Here is a 13,433-nt window from a genome sequence, read left to right on the forward strand (position 1 = left end):
TAAACTGAATTAAAGCTGCTTAAAGATTAACTGACTCTGCACATCGAAGCAAATATCATATAGTAGCCTTGAGCTAGTAAATCTTTCTATGTTTTTTATTTTGCAGGTATTTGAGCCAGTATTCTCTGAGATTTCAGAAAAATTAGAGGTGATCTCATTAAAACTTACAAAATTCTGAAAGAGTTGTGAAGGGTAGATGCAGGAAGAATGGTTCCCTTGGCTGGATAATCTAGAATCAGGTTACATCATCTCAGAATAAGAGGTGAGTAGTTTGGGACTGAGATGAGGAGGCATCTCTTTACTCAAAGGGTCGTGAATCTTGAGAATTGTACATCACAGAGGGCTGTGGAAGTTTAGTCTCTTAATATGTTCAAGACAGATTTCCAAATCTTAATGCCATCAAGTGACATGGGAATAATATGCGAATATTGCATTGTTGTTGAAGATCTGGGTGGGTTGCGTTTCGGCAGGTCGGTGTGGACTTGTTGGGCCGAAGGGCCTGTTTCCACACTGTAAGTAATCTAATCTAATCTAATCTAATCTAATCAAACATCTAGAATTGTGGGGCTGAGTGGACCTAATCAAACTCTTATGTTCCTATAAATGATGTCAACAATAATGCAATTAAACAGCACAAAGGCAATTACGTTTTCGATATGGTCTGTACTATCTTCTGATTTTGTAAGCTCCTTTTAAGTTTTAGCCCACAATACCATCACCATAATTTTATATTTTTCTGAATTGTCTGAAAGCTTTGACTGCAATGGCTTTGAATCATTTGATGTTGTCCTTAAAAACATATTAAAAAATCAGGACTGGATGCCAGATGGATGCGAGACTATTACTGACCCATTTCTGAATAAGCTGTTTTATCCTTAAGTCTTGATTTAAAGTAATAATAATGCCTGTATTAATTCCTGGTGTTGTCTGGGGACAAACTTTCCATTTGTGGCTTGGAGACTTGCCAGAAATGTATCCAAAACAAGTGATAAATATCTTTTCTGCATCACTGTCCTTTGCTTCACAGCAGTCAATAATGTTTTGTTCTAGTGCCACAATGTGTTGAAACCAGTTCAATATGAATGCAAATTACCCATGAATTTCAATCTGCCAATGTGCCAGCCAGATATTATTGGAACACAGTGGACACCCTATTTATCTCATGCTCTGTTGAACCTGTGGCTGCACAGTACTAGTAACTCTAAGGTTTCTTGCCATTGATGCAAATCTCATATTTCAATTTTAATCCAACACGGTACCTGTTTTTCTGTTGAGGTTCTTTTTGTGATATTTGACTTAAACATTGACAGATTGTATTTACTAAAACCATAGTTGGCACGTTCCAAAACGTGGATGGAAAACATCTTCAGAAGTCACTAGCAGATGTGTTTATATTTTGCGGGAGTGGAAACTTTGAAAGTAACCAATTAATCCTGGTGAGATATTAGTCAAGATGTTTAAGATTGCTGATCAGTGTAAGACAAAATCATTGATTTTAACCTCAACTGAACTCATCATTTTCTGTCTCCTCTGAGTTCACTGTCTTTTTATCTTCCCTAAATTTCTGACTTGTGTAAACTTCCCAACCACATTCATGGCCACTGTCTTAACCTTGACATCTCTTGAGTTGTTGTTACTTTCATAGTTTCGATCATAAATAAGGCTATCCTCAGAATATTTCCTTGTTTCACTCACCACTGTGATAAAATTCATTTTCTGTTGTACCCATTTGTATTGCACAAGACAGTAATCTGTAAATATTGTAACATTCAGGGAATAGTGTGTTCCATGGCAAATCATACATTCAGTTTAACCTAGTAACAAGGGCAGAGCTTATTGTTATGTTTTCAACAGGTCACACAGAGCAGTTGAAGGTTGGCTGGATAGTCGGTATTAATCTGAGCTGAGAGGGTGCTGAAGTGGCTTGAGGCTGAATAAATGCTGTTCGCAGGTTTCAAGGATTTAGGAGTCAGGAGGAGTCCTTGGAGCCATAGGAGCTCAGAAGAAGTCTGTGAGCCATTAACGGTTCAGTTCAGATGAGAGTGAAATTGAAGCAAGTCCATTTCCCAGAGTCTAAGAGAGTCCCAAAGAGGAAAGAGAACTACCAAGATGGGAGCAGTCACTGAGGCAATCCATGATGGAGTGGCTTTTAAGGAAACTCTGAAACTAGGTGTTTGAAAATGAATAATTAGAATATCTTGTGAAGTTCCAATGTAATTTGGTGATCCACTATGTCACTAAAGTCAGGGAAGAGAGGTGTTGCTGAGAACTCTATGGGATCTGTCTCCACCTCATTTGATCTGCTCTGCAGACCACTTTGGTTGTTATTCTTATTTATCTCATGTTAATTCCATATGTTAGAATATAAGTTACATATATATAGTCAGTTCTGCTATAATGTAGTAGTTCTGTTCTCGTGCAATCCCGTGTTGCAAGAAAATCGTGTAATAGCAGCACCATTTAAACTAATGGGGCCGGAATCGCATTATAACCAGTTTGTCAATGGCATTATCGCATTAATGAAACCCGCATTATAGCAGAACGAACTGTGGATGTATTTTTACCATCTTAACCTTTTGTGAATAATATTTTAATCTTTGTTTGAGTAAGTTTTGTTTACAATAAATAAGTTACAGTATTAATTGTTTAATGAAAGAGACCTTCCAGCTGACTTGTTTTGTGAACTTCCCTTCAATGTCTTAGAGAATGTAAATTCACCTTGAACGAAGACAAGTGCTTGTATGATGAATTTAAATCAAATTCTTTGGTTTTGTGTTTAGCAATGAAGTTGTATCACTTAATCTATGAAAAGTTGAAGCTATTGCGAATGTTGCAGATTTTCCAAATTTGCTGTGCAGAATGTGATACACCACACACAGATGTTGTTTCATTCCTGACTTTTGTGATGCTACATGCATGGCCTTGCACACGCCACCTGACAAAAGAGACCACCAAGAGCAGACTACATTAGCAGTTTGGATGTTAACCAGATCATACAATCATTGTCATCACATTTATGTTCTTTGTTGATGGGATGTGGGCATTGCTAGCCAAACCAAGATTTATTGCCCATCACACATTATTAAGAGTTAACCATATTTCCACGCCTCTGGAGTCAGGCTAGACCAGGTAAGGATAGCAGATTTCCTTCTGAATGGCATGAGCAAACCAGACAGTTTTTTTTTATTGATAATCAACAGTGGTCATGTGGTTATCATTCGATAGATAGTGTTATAATTTATTCCACTTGACATTTTGAGTTAGTAGTCCAGTGACATTATGACTATACAACAGCCTCCAAATTGCTCACATTCCTACTTTGGCCTTGATATATGAATCCAAAACTGGTTATGGATCCAAACCCGGTTGGCTTAGATGGAGCTCTCATGCAAAAAGGCAAGGTATGGAGACCATCACTTGTTGTGATGACAATACAGAGAGCAATGTGACTTCCAAACAAGAGAGAAGTACTCTCAATAGCATGGGGCACTTTACCTTTCCATCCGCACTTGTATCGATGTAAGCTTAATGTCATTCGTAATCCCAGTCAGCTTGGCGAACAATCCATATTACAAACTATCTACTCAAAAAGAGCATACACAATCTACAAGAGTATGAGTTACATGATGTGTATGAACTGGACAAGCTCAACTCGTTTCTGATTATTCTAATCTTTATTATTGAGCTAATCCTAGAGACATTCCAAAACTTGAACAGATTTTCATCTTGTTTGGAATTCCTCAAAACAGTGAGAAGTGATAATGTACATCTGTTATATAGTGATGAGTTCAGTAACTTTATAAACTATCCGGGTTTCACTCAAAAAAAATCACACTTTATTTCCCTAATACTAATGGTGAAATCGAAAGACTTGTGCAAGCATGGGAAAAGTGATGCATTCAGCTGCAGATGAAAGTAAGTCATGAAAGCAAGACCTTGTTTTTCTTCACAATTACGGCGTGATACCTCACTTCAAAAGCCTCTAGCTATATTGATCTTTGCACATCCTATACACATGTCTTCCTGAGCTATCCAATGGAACAAATAATCAACATATCCATGAAAGTAATTGAGAACAGAAAGACCGAATAAGAATAATTGCAGATTAAACATGAAATTTAGACTGCTCCATTAAAGCAAGGAGATAAAATGCTTGTGAAATGTGAATCATAGAAATGTAGAAATGTCACAATCTAAAAGCAGGCCATACAGCCCATCGAGTTTATCCTTGTAACCCTGCTTTCCCCATGGGAGGTCCACCTATCCTTTATATCCCTGAACCCTATGGGCAAGTTAGCATGGCCAATCCACCCAACCTGCACATCTTTGGTGAAGCTCCTATTGCAAAGAAAACAGCCTGCTTTCTGGCCATTTGATGTGATCAACACAAATGAATAAATGTGGAATGATTCATCAAACAAAACCCGTCATTCTTCGAAGTACTGAAAACACCATTCTGACATCAACATTGACATCTCAGATGAAGAATATGAACACAACACTTGATATTAGATGAGATCCTATTCATGGGCAAAAATGTCCCCTGTGCTTAAGCAATTATTTCACAAAATGAATTATTTCCAATGGTGAATAAATCTTTCATTTCATTATGTACGGCTGTATGTATTGCTAAATTAATACGAAAGTTAGAATGCATATGTTGAAAATTCAAGTCATGGTTTCTTTTGTGATTTTTACTCTTTGAGGACAATTATCACTGAGACATTTTAAATCTCTAATTTACAAGTAAGAGGAGGGTTATAATGTATTTTGTTCACTGAAATCCACCGTTCACTCTTTTATGTAGGTGGAGTCTGTAACAAACAAAACTAAAAAGGAAGCCATTATTTGCAGTTATATTTCTGTTGTGACCCTGTTTTGTGCCAAGAACTTCACAGAAACAAGCTTGTAATGTAAGGAGTAATAAATGGATCTTGAAAAGCTACAGTCTCTGTGGCACCATCCAGACATAAGTATGGAGACCAATTAGCAAATTGTGTATTTTATCATCAGGGCAGTATAACCTGGCTATTCCTGACACCCCTCACTACTATCCCTCCCCTACCATCCTCTTCCTTAATTACAACTAAGGGAGATACTATCATTGTTCTTCACTCCACTGACCTTACTGTCATATATCTGTACTAAATGTAATGAGAAATATGCTTTCTAAAAGGTCATCAATTGTCAAACTGATTACTTTTAAGTGATTTTATTCCCAACTATTGCACCAACTGATTTTGGTTGATCATTTAGCAGCTTATCTGTCAATCAAGCACAAAACATTTGCTGAAAATAGGTCCATTCATCTCTTGGCATGCACCAGTGTTGCAAACCGTTTTGTTTTTGTATAAAAAGCTTTGTAATGCCTGATCTATCAAAGCTAAAAGGGGAAAAACATAGAAGTTTGTTGCATACTGAAGCATGCGCAGGATTTTTTGGATCGGGATGATCTCCCACACCCTTTTTCAACATCAAACCAATCACATCATGTTTGATCTCACTTCCAATCCACAGAACCTGAAAATTATTAAGCTTTGTTTTAGCACATTTTGCTTCTAAGCTAGTGACTTCCCCTGTTGTATGGAAAGATCTTTCCCAATCATGTCGCAACCATAATACATCAAGCACGTTAAATAAGAAGGTTCTATTGTGTGCTGAGTCTGCCTCTATCTTCCTCAGACCTTGGCTCTCTGCCCTAAGCATAATAGCGTTTCTGCTGTGAGAAACAGTCCCAGATGTTTTGTACTGCCGATTAAAACAATGTTATTTAAATATTTCTTATAAAAAATGAATTGAAATGCTTAAAAGGTAATGGCAGGTTCACAGCACCTATCAGAGAATCATAGAATTTTACAGCACAGAAACAGTCTATTTTAAGTGGTAGAAGTGAGTACATTATAACATTTGAAAGACATTTGGTCAGGTGCATAAATAGAAAAGATTTAGAGATATGAGCCAAGCTCAAGCAAATATGACTATTTCAGCTTAGGGAGCCTGGTCAGCACGGACAAGTCAGCCCAAAGGGTCTGTTTCTGTGCTATATGACTCTATGACCCTTTGACTCTATTTGACCCATCATGTCTGTACTGGCTCCTGAAAGAGCTACCCAGTTAGTCCCATTCTCCAGCCCAAACTCCACAGCCCTCTAAATTCATCACTTTCAAATATATTTACCTCTCTTTTGAAACCTCCAATGGATTCCATCTCTACCTCTATCCCCCGGTAGCATATTCCAAAATTATTACCAAAATATTATTCAAAATAAACAGAAAGAGCTTCTTCGCATTTAATGGCATTACTGAATTCCCCACTGAATTCTGAGTGTTACTATTACAATTCACAGAACTTGTTGCTTTAGCAACTTTTGAACTCAAATTAAAAGTCCAGCAATTCTTCCAATCTATACCTACTACAAGTCCAGCAAGAGCACAGTAGAAGGTCTAAATTAGGGCAGAATCTGGGTGTCTCCTTTGCAACTTCCTGCAGGCCATTGACTGTAGTGAAACTTCTGCACATAACAACTACCAATATAAATGGAAAAGAAAAATGGTGATATTTGGTGATATTCAATCCCTTGAAGCTAGCAAAGTAAATTGAGAAATTGATTTAAAGGTCATATGGAATCCTGAAACAAGAAAATTGTGATGAGTATTTATAAAATATTCCTGCACCCACAACTATAGTACTGTGTGCAGATCTAGACACCACACTTTAAGCTGTGGTTATGTTCCTTGGGGTAGCATGGGTTGATATCAGATTTGCTGGACCTGTTCAGATTCAAGATCAGGAACCAGGAGAGTGGGGAGGGATGTGTCTAGACAGAGTAACTAGATAGAAATCGTTCCCATTGGTGAGAGATTGGAGATTTGTTTTTGGAAAAGAACCAAAAACAACTTGAGAAAAATAGGTTTTTTTTGCAGTGAATAGTTACAGTCTGGAATAAAACTTCCTGAGAAGGAATAGGAGTTAAACACCTAAAAGGGAATGGAAGTGCAGTGCTGGGGAGAGACGACTAGGGACTGGGGCGAGGTCAATTGTCTTTGTGGAGAATAAGCATGACCTCTATGGGGTGAATGTCCTCTTTCTGTGCCAGAACTATTCTATGAGTCTACACCCACTGTCCAAAGATAGTGTGGCCAGGAAAGTGGCCTCCCGTGTTGTTTTGACTCTAACTTGTTGGTTAGGAATCTGGAGTGTATTTAGGGTTGCCAGTTTCCAGGACTGTGTCGGAATCTCCAGGTTTGAAAGATTAAGCTCTAAGCATGGCCATAAGTAGCCAAAGAGACAAATCACAGGCTCACAACAATGATATCCTATTTGAGCTTATGACAAGTTTCACAGTCAGTATTACTGAGAAGAAATACATGTTGATTTTTCATTTTCAAATCGTTTGCAAATTATTTGAGAAACCGGTGGAAAAAGTGAAAATACTGACATGATAATAATGACAAGCTCAATGTATCTTCCGTACAATGTATGCTGTAATGGGATTCCTTTTCTGTCGCTCGTCTGCTCTCTGCAAAACAGCATTAGAAAGAAGATCACAATGGGAAACTCATTACCTTAGCATCATGGACATTTTTTTTTAAAAAGTACTTGTCAAATTAACTGAAAATAGGAAAAAAATGTCAAAAGACAAGAGAAAAAACTCAAGAATACTTTGAAAATCTCTCATAATGCAGATGATGAGGTTCCAGAACTGAATGTGTTACAACTGGACTGCATTAATAAGGAAATTCCTTTCGTCTCTAATTTATAACTATTAAAATTAAGATTTAAGGTTTAAGTAAAGATTTGCTTCTTCTAGTAGCCATGGGAATCTTACAATATAAGCAAGTTTCTGTATATTGAATAGATTTCTATTGTACATTCAAACAGCTGCTGCAAAACTTTCTATAGAGCTTTTGCAATGGATTTCTTTAGTGTGTTTTTAATTTTCTTTTGTATCACACCTCAGCACCCGAAGGCTCTCATTTTATATGGACACGCTTATAATTGAGAGCAATTTCAAATGACCAAGCAATAGAATAGCTTTCTAAATTACATCATGGAGATTTAATTTTAGTCATTTGAACCTCAGAACACAATTCCATTCTGCCTGTGTCATTTCTTTGATTTAATAGATTGCACGTTGTCAGATAACTTCAATGCTGACAGAAAATCTAATTTGATCAGGTAGTACAAGGGTAGAAATCTGCTCTGATATGTTTCCACATATTTTTAAATTGGTTCCACCCATTTTACAGTTATATTTGTTAAACATTTGATCATTTTTTAAAAGAAGAATTGGAATAAAGATTCAGTAGAGTCTGTAAAGGTTGGGTGACCAGACTGCCAACACCTAAAAGGTGAAGGTGACCTGTATTAAGATCATGCCATTTTTTATTTTGTTATGTATTAGAATAATACATTTGTGAGTAACTGCCTATTTCTGCTGCCCACCAATTAGTTGGTAGTAGGCATTAACAAAATAGCTGTTTTCCTTTTCAGAATTTTTTCAAGCTGTGACCTTCATCTCCAGAACTGGTTTGCTATTCACTGCTGTTTAATCATTTAACCTATCTGGAGTATTAGATTCTTTTTTAAAATCACATTTCCACTATTGGTCATACCAATTCTGCATGAAGCTTTCTAATGGAAGATTGATCATTTCTCATGCTGGCATGACTGATTAGGCATCATCCATTTTTAATTAAATGTCTGCAAATAACTTGAATATGGATCTTTTAATTCCAATGCAAGTTAAAAATAAAATCATATTTAACCTTGGTTCATTCGCTAACTTGACTGGAACCCAATTTGTTCTCTATGTAGAAGAGATTTTATGAAAGGGACTTTCCACAATATAATTTGGATTGGAGCTGTGCAGGAGTGGTCAAAGTAGATTGCAACAACATGTTGATAGTTCCTGAAAGAAATCCCATGCCTAAACTAATCGCTCTACTTCCAAAATTATCCTCTCATCACCAACCATCATTGGCTCTTGACTATTCGCTTCTGAATCCAAGTTTTTGTTCACAAATCCCACCATGGCTCCACAGTATTCTGCTGCTGCATATCCCAGCTCTCATCTGACTCATTCATCTGCCTCTCCTTCATTGTGCATCCCTTACTATCCCTCCACATCAGTGGCAGCAGTGCCTTCAGCCATTGTCATTTACATTCTGAAACACATTTTCTAAGCTCCTCCACTTGCCTTTGCTTATCTACTGCGAAATAGAAAGAACAATTATTAGACATTAGTGCAAAAACAGTCTGTCCCATGAAAGAACAATATGAGCAGAATTCACACTCTGGTGGCAAATACTGGGTTTTGGAAGAGCTTAGGAAGGGAATAAAACAGGCTATGTTCACATCTTTTCCAATCTTTAAAAATATTGTTATGACCAGACTCCGGGCAATGCTTTCCAAGCCATTACCATTCCAGACGAGGATGAGTTGTCGACAGTTCTCTTTCTCCTTCCCTGCTCTGATTTGTGATAAGATTAAGTGAAGAAGGATCTCTCCCTTTTGGATACCTTTCTCCTAAAGCAAATGAATATATGTTTTAAAAGGAGCCACTTTAGCCAGGGCTTTTTTTGAATTGAGTAGGTAAATTCAATTCAATGACCAGATTCTGGATTAGTGGTGCTGGAAGAGCACAGCACTTCAGGCAGCATCCGAGGAGCAGTAACATTGACATTTTGGGCAAAAGCCCTTCATCAGGAATGAGTTAATACATGTAAAAATAACAAATAATGTAACACATATACGCAGAGGTTAGGAATATGAAGTGGTCCAAGAAAAGATAAAAATTAAAAAGATCTGCAGACAGTCTCTCCAGGTGCTTTGTAAAGAGTAGACACAAGCATGTTAATAATTTAACAGTTTATATTGGAATTCATGGTTTTGTAGTTAGTTGAAATCTTTTATCCTGTTTTCTTTTATCTCAGTCGTTGCCAGCAGGATTTAGAACACAAGAGTCTATCTTGTTCTTTGATGTATTCTTACAAATATTATTAATGGGGATTTGTTTTTTCCAAATTTCTTGCTCTCAAAAATAATATGTATGTTCTTCCCAGTTGTCTTTCAATTTTATGTCATTTAACAGCCGAATATTACCAAATCTTTCAAGACACTATCGACTCTAGAACAGTTCCTGTGGATTTGAGAGTAGCTAACATATGCCTTTTATTTGACAAAAAGGAAGTAGACAGAACACAGAATTGTAGGCCTGTTAACCTGACACTGGTAGGAGAGAAAATGCTGGAGTCCGTTTTAAACAATTTCATTCTGAACACTTGGAAAACAGTGACAGGACTGGACAGATTTAGCACGGATTTACCAGAGAGAAGTCATGCTTGACAAATCTATTGAATTGTTTTGAGAATGTAACTAGTAGAGTTGGTAAGGGTGAACCAATGGATGTGATTTCCTTGGACGTTCAGATGTTAGAGTCATAGAGATGTACAGCATGGAAACAGACCCTTCGGTCCAACTCATCCATGCCGACCAGATATCCCAACCCAATCTAGTCCCACCTGCCAGCACCTGGCCCATATCCCTCCAAACCTTTTCTATTCGTATACCCATCCAAATGACTATTAAATATTGCAATTGTACCAGCCTCCACCGCATCGTCTGGCAACTCATTCCATACACGCACCACCCTCTGCGTGAAAAAGTTGCCCCTTAGGTCTCTTTTATATCTTTCCCCACTCACCCTAAACCTATGCCCTCTAGTTCTGGACTCCCCGACCCCAGGGAAAAGACTTTGTCTATTTATCCTATCCATGCCTCTCATAATTTTGTAAACCTCTATAAGGTCACCCCTCGGCCTCTGACGCTCCAGGGAAAACAGCTCCAGTCTGTTCAGCCTCTCCCTGTAGCTCAGATCCTCCAACCCTGGCAACATCCTTGTAAATCTTTTCTGAACCCTTTCAAGTTTCACAACATCTTTCCGATAGGAAGGAGACCAGAATTGCTTGCAATATTCCAACAGTGGCCTAACCAATGTCCTGTACAGCTGCAATATGACCTCCCAATTCCTGTACTCAATACATGACCAATAAAGGAAAGCATACCAAACACCTTCTTCACTATCCTATCTACCTGCGATTCCACTTTCAAAGGGCTAAGAACCTGCACTCCAAGGTCAGCAACACTCCCTAGGACCTTATCATTAAGTGTATAAGTCCTGCTAAGATTTGCTTTCCCAAAATGCAGCACCTCGCATTTATCTGAATTAAACTCCATCTGCCACTTCTCAGCCCATTGGCCCATCTGGTCTAGATCCTGTTGTAATCTGAGATAACCCTCTTCGCTGTCCACTGCACCTCCAATTTTGGTGTCATCTGCAGACTTACTAACTGTACCTCTTATGCTCACATCCAAATCTTTTATGTAAATGACAAAACATGGCCCAGCACCGATCCTTGTGGCACTCCACTGGTCACAGGCCTCCAGTCTGAAAAACAACCCTCCACCACCACCCTCTGTCTTCTACCTTTGAGCCAGTTCTGTATCCAAATGGCTAGTTCTCCCTGTATTTCATGAGATCTAACCTTGTTAACCAGTCTCCCATGGAGAACCTTGTCGAACACCTTACTAAAGTCCATATAGATCACATCTGGGCGGCACGGTGGCACAGTGGTTAGCACTGATGCCTCAAAGTACCAGTGACCCGGGTTCAATTCCCACCTCAAGCAAGTGTCTGTGTGGAGTTTGCACATTCTCCCCGTGTCTGTGTGGGTTTCCTCCGGGTGCTCCGGTTTCCTCCCACAGTCCAAAAATTGCAGGTTAGGTGAATTGGCCATGCTAAATTGCCCATAGTGTTAAGTGAAGGGGTAATTGTAGGGGAATGGGTCTGGGTGGGTTGCTCTTCAGAGGGTCGGTGTGGACTTGTTGGGCCGAAGGGCCTGTTTTCACACTGTAAGTAATGTAATCTACTGCTCTGCCCTCATTAATCTTCTTTGTTACTTCTTCAAAAAACTCAATCAAGTTTGTGAGACATGATTTCCCATGGACAAAGCCATGTTGACTATCCCGAATCAGTCCTTGCCTTTCCAAATACACGTACATCCTGTCCCTCAGGATTCCCTCCAACAACTTGCCCACCACTGAGGTCAGGCTCACTGGTCTATAGTTCCCTGGTTTGTCTTTATTTTGTTCAATACAGTCCCACAAAAGAGATTAGCATGTGGTTAAGGGTAATATACTGACATGGGATTAAGGATAACATACTGACATGGGATTAAGGGTAATATACTGACATGGATAGAACTGGCTGGCTGACAGGAAACAAAGAGTAGGAATGCAAGGTCATTTTCTGAGTGGCAGACAGTGACCTTGGGAAACTGCAGTGCTCAGTGCTTGGATCTCATCTATTCACAATATATATTAATGATTTAGGTGAGGGGACTAAATGTAATATCTCCCAGTTTGCAGATGACAAAACTCTGTGTGACAGGGTGAACTTTACTTTAGTGTGATTTGGATAAGTTGAGTGAATGGGTAGATGCGTGACAGGTGGAGTATAATGTAGATAAATATGAGGTCATCCACTTTGGTTGCAAAATGGAAGACAGATTATTACCTGAATAGTGATTGATTGGGAAAGTACATGGTGAAATGAGACCTGGTTGCTTTCTACACCAGTTGCTGGTGCCACATGTGGTGAAAAAGGAAAATGGTGTGTTGTCCTTCATAGTGTGAGGTTTTGAGTACAGGATCAGGAATGAGACCACACCTGAAAAAGTGTGTGCTGTTTCGGTCTCCGTATCTGAGGAAAGATGTTCTGGTTATGGTAGGAGTGCAATGAATGCTGACCAGATTGATTTCTGGGATGGTAGGAAGAAAGATTGGATCAGTTGGGATTAAGTCACTGTATCTCATGAGATGAGAAGGATCTCATAGCCACCTATAAGATTCTAACAGGACTAGACAGGCTCAATGAGGAAGATGTCTCTAATGACTGGAGAGTCCAGAATCAGAAGTCTCAGTATAAGGATATAGGATAGACCATGTAGGTCTGAAAGAGGGAGAAATTTCTTTTCACCCAGAGTGTGGTGAGCTTGTGGAATTTTCTGACACAGAAAACATTGAATGTTTTTAAGAAGGAGTTAGATATAGTTCTTACAGCTAAAGTGATTGAAGAGTGTGGGGCAAAAGCAGAAACAAGATACTAAGTGGGATGATTAGCCATGATCAGATTGAATGGCAAATTAGATTTGAAGGGCTGAATGCCCTACTTCTGTTAGTATTTTCTCTGTTTCCATATTTCAGCATATCCACCTTACTCTTATGTTCTGTGACTTGCCTAATAAATGCAAGATTCCCATATACCTACTTAATTACTTTATCCGCCTGTCCTGCTACATTCAGCGATTTGTGGATATGCTCACCAAGATCTGTCTGACCATTAGTCTTTCTAGGGTCCTACTATATAAAGG

The 13,433-nt window shown here is 38.6% G+C and overlaps 1 protein-coding gene across 5 annotated transcripts in view; it reads left to right on the forward strand.

The window, feature by feature from the left end:
• The window catches only part of pde1a (phosphodiesterase 1A, calmodulin-dependent), an 811,397-nt gene that overhangs the window by 685,997 nt on the left and 111,967 nt on the right, over nucleotides 1-13,433 (forward strand). Inside the window, exon 1 of one of the 5 annotated variants that reach the window (XM_072579067.1) lies at nucleotides 245-262. The exons of the other annotated variants lie outside the window; for them this stretch is intronic. The gene's annotated coding sequence lies outside the window, so the exon portion shown is untranslated. Of the gene's footprint in view, nucleotides 1-244; nucleotides 263-13,433 lie in introns of those variants that run through there. 5 annotated transcript variants of the gene reach the window in all.

This window comes from Chiloscyllium punctatum, chromosome 10 (genome assembly GCF_047496795.1).
Source record: "Chiloscyllium punctatum isolate Juve2018m chromosome 10, sChiPun1.3, whole genome shotgun sequence".
NCBI lineage: Eukaryota > Metazoa > Chordata > Chondrichthyes > Orectolobiformes > Hemiscylliidae > Chiloscyllium > Chiloscyllium punctatum.